The sequence below is a fragment of the Camelus ferus genome, chromosome 11 (assembly GCF_009834535.1).
Source record: "Camelus ferus isolate YT-003-E chromosome 11, BCGSAC_Cfer_1.0, whole genome shotgun sequence".
NCBI lineage: Eukaryota > Metazoa > Chordata > Mammalia > Artiodactyla > Camelidae > Camelus > Camelus ferus.
In genome coordinates, this window is record NC_045706.1 from 67,340,063 (window position 1) to 67,352,137 (window position 12,075).

General features: G+C 40.1%; 1 pseudogene; it reads right to left on the minus strand.

Annotated features, from left to right (window-relative positions):
- LOC116667318 overlaps positions 1-12,075 on the minus strand; it is a 434,058-nt pseudogene that overhangs the window by 153,367 nt on the left and 268,616 nt on the right.

Here is a 12,075-nt window from a genome sequence, read left to right on the forward strand (position 1 = left end):
TGAAATCCACTTTCATTTTGTGCTTGGGGAAAATGCTTTCAATGAAAAAGGAAATATACATGGGGACCAGCAAAAAGAAATAAACCAGTCCACTATTATATTTGGAAACTTCAACATCCCTCTTTCAGTAGGAATAATTTAGGATGGAATGTAGAATTTAACAAAAGAATCTCACTGTATTACAATGCATCAAGCAATCTCACTGAAAGGGGTGGGGGAAAAGATGCTGACCTAAGTAACTTGGGAAATAAACAGAATCTATAAAACTAAAGGCAAACGGAACTGCACATAAGCACTGTACTCCAGTTGATAAAGCTGTTTCCGTGGTATAGTAGTTAATTCTGATACTGCTATACGTGTACACTGGAACTGAACAATTAGGTAAATGAATAGCAGTAGGTAGAAAGAGAGATTTCTCACTATTGGAGTGGAAATTCACAGATAAGCAAAGGAGGAGGCTACAGTGATCCATGTGGTAATGTATTAAAGTTGGAGACATCAATAAGAACTCACATTTTATTGGTTATAGAAAAATATGTGTGTGTGCCTAGGTTACTATACACACATATATTTTACACTCTGTTCTCTGAGAGAGCCTAGAAGCAGTGACATCCCAGTAGCAACAAGAACATCTAAGGCCCAGATCTTGGTTTCAAATACCATTTTTCCAGATAAAAGAACCAGGCTCCTTGCAGAAATGGCTGATTCTAGGGCTAGAGCAGAAAATATACAATGTGAGCTCTTATAGTGACAGAAGGCAAGTACTTAAGGAAGTACTTCTTTTTTTTTTTTTTTTTTAGTATTTTTTAAAATTGGATTATAGTCATTTTACAATGTTGTGTCAAATTCCAGTGTAGAGCACAATTTTTCAGTTATACATGAACATATATATATTCATTGTCCCCTTTTTTTTCTTTTGCTATGAGCTACCACAAGATCTTGTATATATTTCCCTGTGCCATACAGTATAATCTTGTTTATCTATTCTGCATATGCCTGTTGTATCTACAAATTTTGAAATCCCAGTCTGTCCCTTCCCACCCCTTGCCCCTTGGCAACCACAAGTCTGTGTTCTATGTCTATGAGTCTGTTTCTGTTCTGTATTTATGCTTTGTTTGTTTTTTTTTTTAGATTCCACATATGAGCGATCTCATATGGTCTTTTTCTTTCTCTTTCTGGCTTACTTCACTTAGAATGACATTCTCCAGGAGCATCCATGTTGCTGCAAATGGAGTTATGTTGTCGGTTTTTATGGCTGAGTGGTATGTTTTATGTATAGTATATATGTTAATCCCAAACTCCTGGTTAATCGCACCCCCCCATACACTTTCTCCTTTGGTAAGCATACTTTGTTTTCTATGTTTGTGAGTTAAATTCTAGTTTGTAAAAAGGTTCATTTTTGTCATTATTTTTTGATATCACATATGTGTGATATCATATGACATTTGTCTTTCTCTGTCATATGTAATTCACTTAATATAATAATCTCTATGTCCATTCATGTTGCTTAAAATGGTATAATATTGTTTTAATGGCTGAGTAATATTTCATTGTATACATATTCATTGTATCACATCTTCTTTATCCAGTCATCTGCTCATGGACATTTATCTTGCTTCCATATCTTGGTTATGGAAACACTGCTGCTAAGAACACTGGGATGCATGTATCTATTCATGTTATGGTTTTACCTAGATATATGCCCAAGAGTAGAATTACTCAATCATATGGTAACTCTGTTTTTAGTTTTTGGGGGACCTTCCATACTATTCTCCATATTGGCTGCACCAGTTTACATTACCCCCAACAGTGTAGGAGGGTCCCTTTTTCTCTATACTCTCCCCAGCATTTATTCTTTGTGGACTTTTTAAGGATGGCCATTCTTCCTGATGTGAGGTGATACCTCATGTAGTTTTTATTTGCATTTCTGATCACTAGTAATGTTGAGCATCTTTTCATGTGCCTGTTGGCCATCTGTCTGTCTTAGAGAAATGTCTCTTTAAGTATTCTGCCCATTTTTTGATTGGGTTGGTTGTTTTCTTTTATATTAAATTGTATGAGCTATTTGTATATTTTGGAACTTAATCCCTTGTCAGTCTCATCATTTGCAAATGTTTTTTCCCATTCTGTAGATTGTCTTTTTATTTTGTTTATGGAATCCTTTGCTCTACAGAAGCTTTTAAACTTAATTAGGTCCCAGTTGCTTATTTTTGCTTTTATTCCATTACACTATGGAGCTGTTGGAAAAAATGTTGACACAATCCATAATTTTCAGTGCCTTGGCTTTTGCCTCTGGATACAAAAAAAAAAAAGTCCTGACTGAGGACCATCACCAGGACACAGCCAGAAAGAACCAAATGTACAGCTGAGAGAACAGAACCAAATCCCGGGAAGAAGTACAAACATTTGAGACCCAAGCTAGACTTGGATCCTGCCCCAAATGCCAGAAATATGATCTGTGGCACACTGTATAATGAATAACTTGCTCAGTTCCTTATATGACTCTTCCTTCATAATCTGAATTTTGTGTATGCATGAAAATGTTCTTCGGTGACCCCCACATCTCACTTCTACCTTCCACAGGAGAGCCAGGTGGCTTTATTCTCCCAGTTGTGTCCCAGGGAAAGATAGACACTCCCAGAAAACTCCCAAGGACTGAACCTGATTTTTAATCTGCACAAGGCTAGGTCTGGAGGGAGCAGAAACAGGAACTGACAAGCCTTCCAGACCTGCAACCTCCCGGACTGGTCACACACGCATCCATGGACATGCGACCTTCCTCACACTCAGAGGGGAGACACAGTGGCAGATGATGACCCCTCCTAGGAGCTACCCATTCTCAAGCTTCAATCAGTTCAAGTTGCACCACTGGTAGCCACATTAAAGACTTTATTAAGGTTTTTGTTTAGTTTTGCTTTGTTTGTTTGTTTGTTTGTTTTTAGCTTTTCCTCTACTGTTTTCTATTAAATCTTCCAAAGCAGAAGGTTACTTCTGAAGAAAAATGAAGAAATTAGTTTTATATCAGCCGACTAAAGAGTGACTGAACTGTACTGGCATATATGTCCACAAGCAGATTTGGAAAAAGTCATAGATTTATTTAAATAAAATGAAATATATTTTTTAATTCTCATACAATTCAGTCATTCTTTCATTTGCATTTATACTGCATCTGTTATGTAATGAGAATTATACTTGGGGTACAGCAATAACAAATTGGTTAAAAAAAATCATGGAACTTCCAATTCAGTTAAGAATTAAACAATTCACAAAAGACTGTACTTTACATAGGAAATGGTAATAAAATCTTGAAGGGAATGAGATAGGGATGTGGAGCAGCAAGGAGGCCTGTAGGGCTGGAGCAGAGTGAGGCCCGGCCAGGCTGTAGAGTTAGATCAGAGAGGTAACCACTTAACAGATGACGTAGGACTCATGGGTGCTGTGTGCATTTTGGCTTGATCTCTGAGGAGTGGAAAGCTATGGGCAGAATGAGTTGAGCAGTGACCTGACTGGATCCCCTGGTGCTGGGTGGTAAACAGCCTGAAGGAGTGAGGGCAGGGGAAGGAGCATGGTTAGTGGCAACCACAGCCATCCTGTCAAGTGGTGGTGGTAACTCTGAGCAGGTAGAATGAAGGAGATGAATGAGGGACATATTCTGAAACTGGGGATGGAGTTCAGTGATGGTGAGGAGATGAGGTGGAGATAGGGGAGAAGTCAAGAAAGACCATGAAACTGGGGCTTCAGCACCTGTCAGGATGGAGTTACTGTCACAAAAAGAAGGGGAGACTGAGGGAGAGCAGGTTCATGGGAGAAGTTTAATCTGTTTTTGGCATGATAGGTGTTCACATGGAGATATTGTGGTGACAGCTTGGATAGAATAAATCTGGACTGTATGGAAATGTTTGGAATGAAGAAATTAATTTCAAGTCATGACAGTCTAGATGTCATGGATGCCACAAGTCTGGATGAGGTCAGCAAGGAGATGAGTTGCTGAGAAAGAAAACTGGTCCAAGAACTACTTCCTGGGTCAAAACTAATCCTAAAGGATTTAAAGAAAAGTAGAAACCATCAGTAGAGTCACAGAATGAAAGGCCAGTGAGTTCTAAAAATACAGAAAACAGCCACAAAAACAATTATAAAAATGGTAGAATGTATTGAACTGGAATCCACATGATGGAAGCATTTCAAAGAAAGAGAGAGATTGACTGTGTCAAATGAAGCCAATAAAAAAAAGTGAAGATTGAGAAATCTTTATTTTTCTGTGATAGAATTTTCCTAAAATGGGATTGTGAGGGAGACACAGTTCAGCACATTTGCACACACAAGAACCAAAGGATTGTGTATTTAAATGCTTGAACTTCTGGCAAGTAAATTATACCTCAAGAAATCTTGCAAAATAAAGGAGCATTTAACACATATCTACCTAATATAGCTACTCCCAGGTATCCATCACACAGAGTAAATGAAAACAAATATTTAAAAATAGACACATGTATAATTATTAAAAAATATTTATTCATAACCCACACTTGAACTAACCCAAATATCTATTATTAAGAGAATGGATAAATATTTTGTGATATATTCTTACAAGGACAATTTTTTAGCCCTACAAACAGAATGAATGGAATATTCAAATAAAAACAAGTAATTCTGAAAAACATTACCTAGATCCAAAGAGACAGACATCAATGTGTATATTGTGATTTATTTCATTTTTATCAAGTTCAGCCACCATCCAACTGATGGATACATATTGTGAGAGTGTTTGTGTTTCAATAGGAATGTGACAGAGAGGTATTTTCTGTGTTAATGGATATGATAAAAAACATATGGTTCATACACTGAGTTTCAGATATTGTTGAGGGTTAAGTTAAAGATTTATGAAGCCATAAACTTAACATTCACACATTTCACTACATTTTAATTTTATATACATATAAACACATAAAGAGTTAAGAAAAATTACCAGTAGCCAGTAATAGAGAGAATCACATTTTAGTTACAACCCTCCCCTCTGACACAGCCCCTCCCCTACACACTGGGTAACTGACCAGTCCAGGATGTCAGTTGCTGGTTGGGTTCCAAGTGGAATGTTGGGGTGTCCCCTGGGGCTTGCTGTCATTGGTGGATCCACGGTAATTGGGCAGAGCCCTGAGTATGTCAGTGCCATGGAGGGGCTGCTGTCCTCTGTGGAGCTTGGCTTTAGTCTGATCCTGAGGGAGCTGAGTGCAGACCTGGTGTTGCTGCTGCCCATTGGTCTGTGTTCTCAGTTCACTTTCCAGAGCCTTCAGTGGGAAACAGTGTTGAGTCTGCCTGTCCTCAGCTCATTGCTTGGTGTCTTATTTACTTTCAGACTTGTTCAGTCTGTTAGAAGTCACCATAAAGGTCGCCGTAAAAGTCACCAGAAAGGAAGACATGAAAAGCAGCTGGCAGAAACACTGGCTGCACAGATTGAGGAGAAATGCCACCTCATTAACAAGCTTCGTGCTGCTAAAAAAGAGTGTGCCAGGATGGAGACATCTGTAGAGAATGCCAAGCTAGAGAAGGAGCCAATAAACATACCCAGCCTCGCTGACACTTTCAGAACAGTGATGAACATCAACCTGAGTTTGAGGAAGGAAATCAATTCTCTGCTTCAAGAACAGAAGAAAGAGACATTCCTGCAGTCTATACAGGAAGAGATGGCAGAGATGCTAAAAGTGTTCAAGTTCCTGGAAGAGGTCATGAGAATCAGCACATCACAAGGGGCTTTTATAAACCAGCCAGGAGACCAGGTACCAAGCCCTGCTGGTCTGTTTCCCAGGAGTGGGCCCTCTTATTAAAGCTGTGCTGTTCCCTCTCCTCCAACTCAGGCCTCCCAAGCTGCCAGGCTGCATTCACTCAGTAAGTCAGATCTCCACCTGAGCTGCACTGAGGCCAGTGGATGGAGGGGAAATCCCTCCTTTGGACCAGAGTTCCTCCAGCTGTACCCGTGAGCACAGCAGTGAACTTTTTCATGGTCAGCTTCATCTAAAATGTACTGGAATTCCCAGAAAACACCAAGTAATGTGGGACTTTCTCAATATTCACAGAATGCTTGGATTGTCTCTAATTAGCAGTGAAAGAAATGTATTTAAGAGACTGATCTTTTACTCAGTTTCAACCTTCATTAAACCATATTTCTCAAGACAGTTTTGGTAATTATTATACATCAATTGTATAAGAGAACTGTATATATAGTTTTCTCTGTACAAATATTGCATTATAATTTGATAATATATGTAGTTTATCAATATAGACTTTAGTTGGCCATAGCATTTTTTCTAAAGTTAATTTCTTAAAAGTCAAAAGTTGAAGTTAAACAAATGTTTATGCCTGAGTTTTGTATTAAAAAAAAAAAGACTATCTTTTCAGATGGTAATAGTTTATCCTTATAAAAATTTTTATTTAATATTTATATTGTGCTATAACAATAGATATATTTCAAAATAAATTTGATAAATTTCATAGAAATTGTTTCTTTTTCCTGCAATAATGCTGTAGTATGAGTTTTCTGACCAAGAAGAAATCCACCTGGACAATTTGTGGGAACCTCCACATACCTGCCCTTATCTCTCCCTTGCCATCTGGCACGCAGTTTTCTTTTCATACATAATTAAGTCTTAGGTCCATAATAAGTATCATTATTCACAAATGATGTGCAGTCATTGCACAATGGGCACAAAGTGGTTTTTATTATGGTAGAAGGGAAGGAGCTCATAACACTTTGGTAACTGGAGAGAATCACATGAATAAATGACGGAGCATCATCATAAGATATATGGCATTTCCTAAAGAAAAATTGTGCTTGGGTTGGAGAAGATTAATTAAAACTAAAAAGAAAGTCCTGTCTTCCTGTTGGGGAGGAAAGGATGATTCCAAACACATTTCAAAATAAACAGAAGATGTGGCATTTCAGAGGTGATACATGTAAATATAAAGAGGGAAAGTGGAAGCAGTGCAATCTGGACTGGTCTTGGCAGAAGTGGTCCTGAAAGACCTTTTCTAGGAAGGGACACCTGAGCATGAAGGACACCTGGAGAGAAGCTCTGTAGGTTGTGGGGACAGTACAGGTGACAGCTCTGAAGGAGTTGTCATGATCACAGTGTGTGTGAGGACCAGTCAAATCCAGAGTCTCCAGAATGCAGTGAAAGAATGGGAGAAGTGAGTGTAAGGCTACCAGAGGTCAGAAGATTGAAGGAGCTGACACCACAAAACTTTGATTTCAATTTGAACAGTTATTAGCTACCACTTTGGAAAAAAGATAAAAAGGGTAGGACAGCATGACAGTGATTTGAGGCTGATGATGGTGGTGACTGGAATAGGGGAGAGATGGAAGTGCAGGTGGAGCAGTGAAACTGGTTCCTCTTGAGTCCTGCAGGCAGAGACCATGGGACATAAAGGGGTTTGTGGGTTGAGGAAAGTGAAGAGTCAGGATGAAGATAAGAAGTCCTAGTGAAGCATCTGCATCAGAGGTGATGACTTCCAGTGAAATAGGGATGAAAACAGGAGTGCATTTAGAAGAGAAATTGGAAAGAGACTGTTTTGAAGAAGACTTTAAACAAGGTCCCATGACACCAGAGTACAAATGCCCAGTGCTCAGGGGGTACAAAGATCTTGGGGTCAGGGAGTGATTAGAAGGGCAGCTACAAACTCAGGGAGGAATGTTACTCTAGCAGAGACATAGACCAAGGCTGGGTCAACTACAGAGGGGAAACTCCATGGGCCTGTTTGTGCTCCCAGGTCAACTTGGGTTTCTCAGTATCAACAATAAAACAAAGGGCCACAATGGTGGTCTCCTTGAGTCTGTCCCCACATGCTGGGGTTTGAGTTATGCAGAATCCCCACCCTGGTCCCTTTTCACAACAAAGGAAGTGACACCTCAGGTAGTCACAAAACCCTCGAGAGCAATGAGGAACATGGTCTGAAGCATCACACAAGAGTCATGGCACAGGAAGTGCTCCTGTTGCCTTTGGCTCTTGTAAAATGATGGCATCCTGTGTTTGACATGGTGACTCAGCCTGAAGTTGGGGTTTGAACTCAGTTCTACCTCTAGGCACTCTGTTCCCCTATCAGGTGATCTTGAGATGGTAAGACAACCTACTTTCCTTATGCTTCTGAGGGTGAATTCCACACTATCATCTATGAAACTCTGAATCTATTACCTCCCACTTCCCAAGGCTGGGGTTGAGCATCCTTTAGCCAGAACATTAGAGCCCATGCAAGCAATGTCACATGTGTCTTAACCCGGAGCAGGAGCCTCACTTCCCTTTGAAAATTAGAATATACGCTGTAATAAGGGACAGTAGTCGGATACCTGGATGCTTAAAGGAGAATATTAAAATTACGCTAAAAATGAGATACTTTCAGTTACATAAATAAAGTAACTTATCTCACTAAGAAGGGAGAATTGACATTTGGGGGACATTTCTTTGAGTATGAAAAGTTCACTATCAATGCAGTCAGATCCTTTTATCTTTTTAATATTTCTTTTCTTTTCTTTCTTTTGTCCTGGGACCATCCAATTCAAGTACATTAGATAGGATGGTGGGGAGAGGGAGATGCACTCGCCCTCACTCTCCCTAACATAGTGCAAAGTAGGCATACCTCTGCTGGTCCAGGTAGGAGTAGGGAAGTGGGTGAGCCCACAGCCTCAGTCCTAGAGGCAAGCTGAGAGAGAGGTGGTGGAGGTCTGTGTCTTCCTCATCACAGAGGCTCAAGACCCCTCCACCTTGGCCTCTCCCCTACCAGCAAAGGCAGATGGCAGTGGGATCCTGGCTTCAATTCCAACACACTCTGTCCTGACTTGGTCACCAGCAACATGTGTTCTCCAAAGATCACTGACAGGAGCTTGAAGGATATGTCCCTGCAGTGCTGTGGAAACCACAGGTGGTGCTGACCTGCTCAGAGATGGTGCTGGCCATCTGCTTGTCAGTCTCTTGATTCCCAGGTGTCACCAGCACCACACCTACACTCAGCACCAGGTAAGGGAGCTGTTCTAGGATTCGCTCCAGCCCCCAGGTCAGGGCAGAAGGCATCACAGCCTTAGGTGCTGGAGGGAGCTTTCTGCCATATGTGGCTTCCAGGTCCACTTCAACTGCAAAACTTACTAACTTACAATTAGAGAGAAAAACCATAGAGCCTGAGACAGCTCCCAGCCCCCCCCTCTGTCAATTACTAATCTGTTCTTTGTAACTAGGAGTTAGGTTTTGGTGTTTTGACAGTTTTGGGGGTTTTTTGTTTGCTTGGGGTTTCTTTTTTGGTTCCACAATGTGAGATCATATGATATCTGTCTTTCTCTGTCTGATTTATTTCAATTAACATAAGATTCTCAAAGTCCATCTGTGTTGTTGCAAATGGCAAGATATCTTTCCTTTTATGTCTGAAAAATATCCCATATATATTCAATTGGATATTTATTATATATATGCATCACGTTTTCATACATGTGGAATATTTGTATCATATGTATATATCACATTTTCTTTATCTGTTCATCTATTGATGGAAATTTAAGATTACTTCCATGTTTTGGCTGTAGTAAATAATGCTGCAGTAAGCATGGGAGTGCAGATAGGTTTTTCAGTTAGTGTTTTTGCTTTCTTTGGATAAATACCTAGGGGGGATTGCTGGATCATATAGTAGTTCTATTTTTATTTTTTGAGGAACCTCCATAGTGTATTCCATAGTGGCTGGATCAATTTACATTTCCACCAACAGTGCAGGAGGGTTCCCTTTTTACCACATCCCTGATAGCACTTGTCATTTCTTGTCTTTTTGATAATAGCTGTTCCAATAGGTGTGAGGTGAAATCTCATTGTGGCTTTGATTTGCATTTCCTAGATGATCAGACACCTTGAAGATTCTTTCATGTGTCTGTTGACTCTCTGTATGTCTTCTTTGAAAAAATGCCTAAACAGATCGTCTGCACATTTTTAATCAGATTGTGTTTTCTTTTTCTTTTGTCTTTTTCTTTCTTCCCTTCTTTGGCTATTGAACTGTAGAAGATCTTTATATATTTTCAATACTAACTACTAGTCATACATGAGTTTACAAATATTTCCTCCCATTCCATAGGTTGCCATTCCATTTTGTTGATGGTTTCCTTTGCTGTGCAAAAGTTTTTTAGTTTGATGGAGTCCCATTTTTTTTTTCACTTTTGCTTTTGTTGCCTTTGCTTGTGGTGTCAAATTTTAAAACTCAGTATTAAGATCAATATCAAGGAGCTTAGCACGTATGTTTTCTTCTGTAAGTTTTACATCTACATTCAACTCTTTAATCCACTTTGAGTTAGTTTTTGTGGGTGGTGTAAGCTAGTGGTATAGCTTCATTCTTTTGCATGTGGCTCTTCTGTTTTCCAGACCCCATTTATTGAAGAGAATGCATTTTCTCCATTGTATATTCTTGGCTCCTTTGTCATAAATTAATTAATTCATGGGTTTATTTCTGGCCTCTCAATTCTGTTCCACTGATCTGTGTGTCTGTTTTTATGCCATTATCATATTATTTTGCCTCCTGTAGCTTTGTAATAAAGTTTGAAGTGAGGAAGTATGATTCATCCAGCTTTGTTCTTTCTCGAAATTTTTCTGACTATTCAGGGTCTTTTTTTCTTCTATAAAAATTCTTGGATCAATTATTCTCTTTCTGTGTTCCCACCTTATATGTTGTTTGGCCTGAGGCTTCCCTGCCCTTAAGCCTACAGGCTATTGGGTGGGGCTGGGTCTTGGTGCTAATGATCCCATCAGCCTCCAGGGAATCTTATTTACATGAACATTCCTGGAATGTCAGTCATAAGTTTTTATGTCTCCAGGGTGAAGCACAGCCATCCCCTAACTCCCCAGGAGACATTTTAAAACCAGTAGGCAGGTCTGGCCCAAGTTCCTATGATATCACTGCCTCTGCCCTTGGACCTGGCACATGTGAGATTCTGTATGTGTCCCAAGAGAATGAAGTCTGTTTCCCCTAGTCATGTGGGGCTCCTGGAGGTAAGCCCCCTGGCCTTCAAAACAGATGTTCTTGGGTCTCCTTCTCCCACTGCTGGAGCCCTGGGCTGGGGAGCCTGACATGGGGCTCAAAGCTCTCAGTCCTGTGGGAGGGCCTCTGTCACAATTATTCTTCAGCTTGTGGGTCACTCTGTGGAAATTTCTTTATATTTCCTGTTGAAGAAGATCTTTTTTGCTAGGTTCCAGTCTTATTTTCAATGGTTGTTTAGCAGTCAGTTGTGGTTTTGTTGTAGTCGTGAGAAGAGGTCAACTCATGGTCCTACGACTCTGCCATCTTGACCCCCTGATACTCTATTTTCTTTTAGCCAGACATACAGAGCTGTGATGTAGGTCAGGTGTAACCAGTACTTTCCCACCCCACCCAGGATTTGACTTTTTATCATGGGATCCAGTGCCTGACTTGGGTGCCCAGTAGTCCCTGATATATGGTGCTTGGGAAAAAGCCTGTTTTTCCATAGTGTGAAATAACAAGACAATTCCTTACCCTGCATATCTGTTTGGTTAAAATCTTACTCCAATGCATCTCCAAGGACTCCCAGATCCCTTTCTCTTCTTCATCCTAACACAAGGTCCTTAGCTTGCAGCATATCTGACTAGCTAGTTCTCCAGCTTCAAGTCTCCCCTCTAAACCATCATTCACAAGTGCTTCATGATGGCCTTTCAAAAACACCTATCTGAGTGCACTGCATCCTGGTGTTGACTGAAATAAACACACAGCCTAGAAGTTAAGAGTTATGTTTTATTTGGTGGGAGGACTCAAGCTGGGATGACAGCCTCTCAGATCATTCTGAGGGACTGCTCCAAAGAGGTAGGGGAGGAGCTAGGATATATAGGAGCTTTACAACAAAGACCAGGTAGTTGGAACTATAAAAGATTACTTGTTATCTAAAGAAAACCAGGCATTTCAAGTTAAAGAATTTAGTGTTTTTTTATGTATGGGAGGAAGCAAACATTTGGGCTCACTGAATTCATTCCTATGACAAGCACCTAGCTATCTAGGGCCAGTATCCTGTCCTTTCTTATTCTGAGTCCACTCAGAGTGCACAACTGTGAG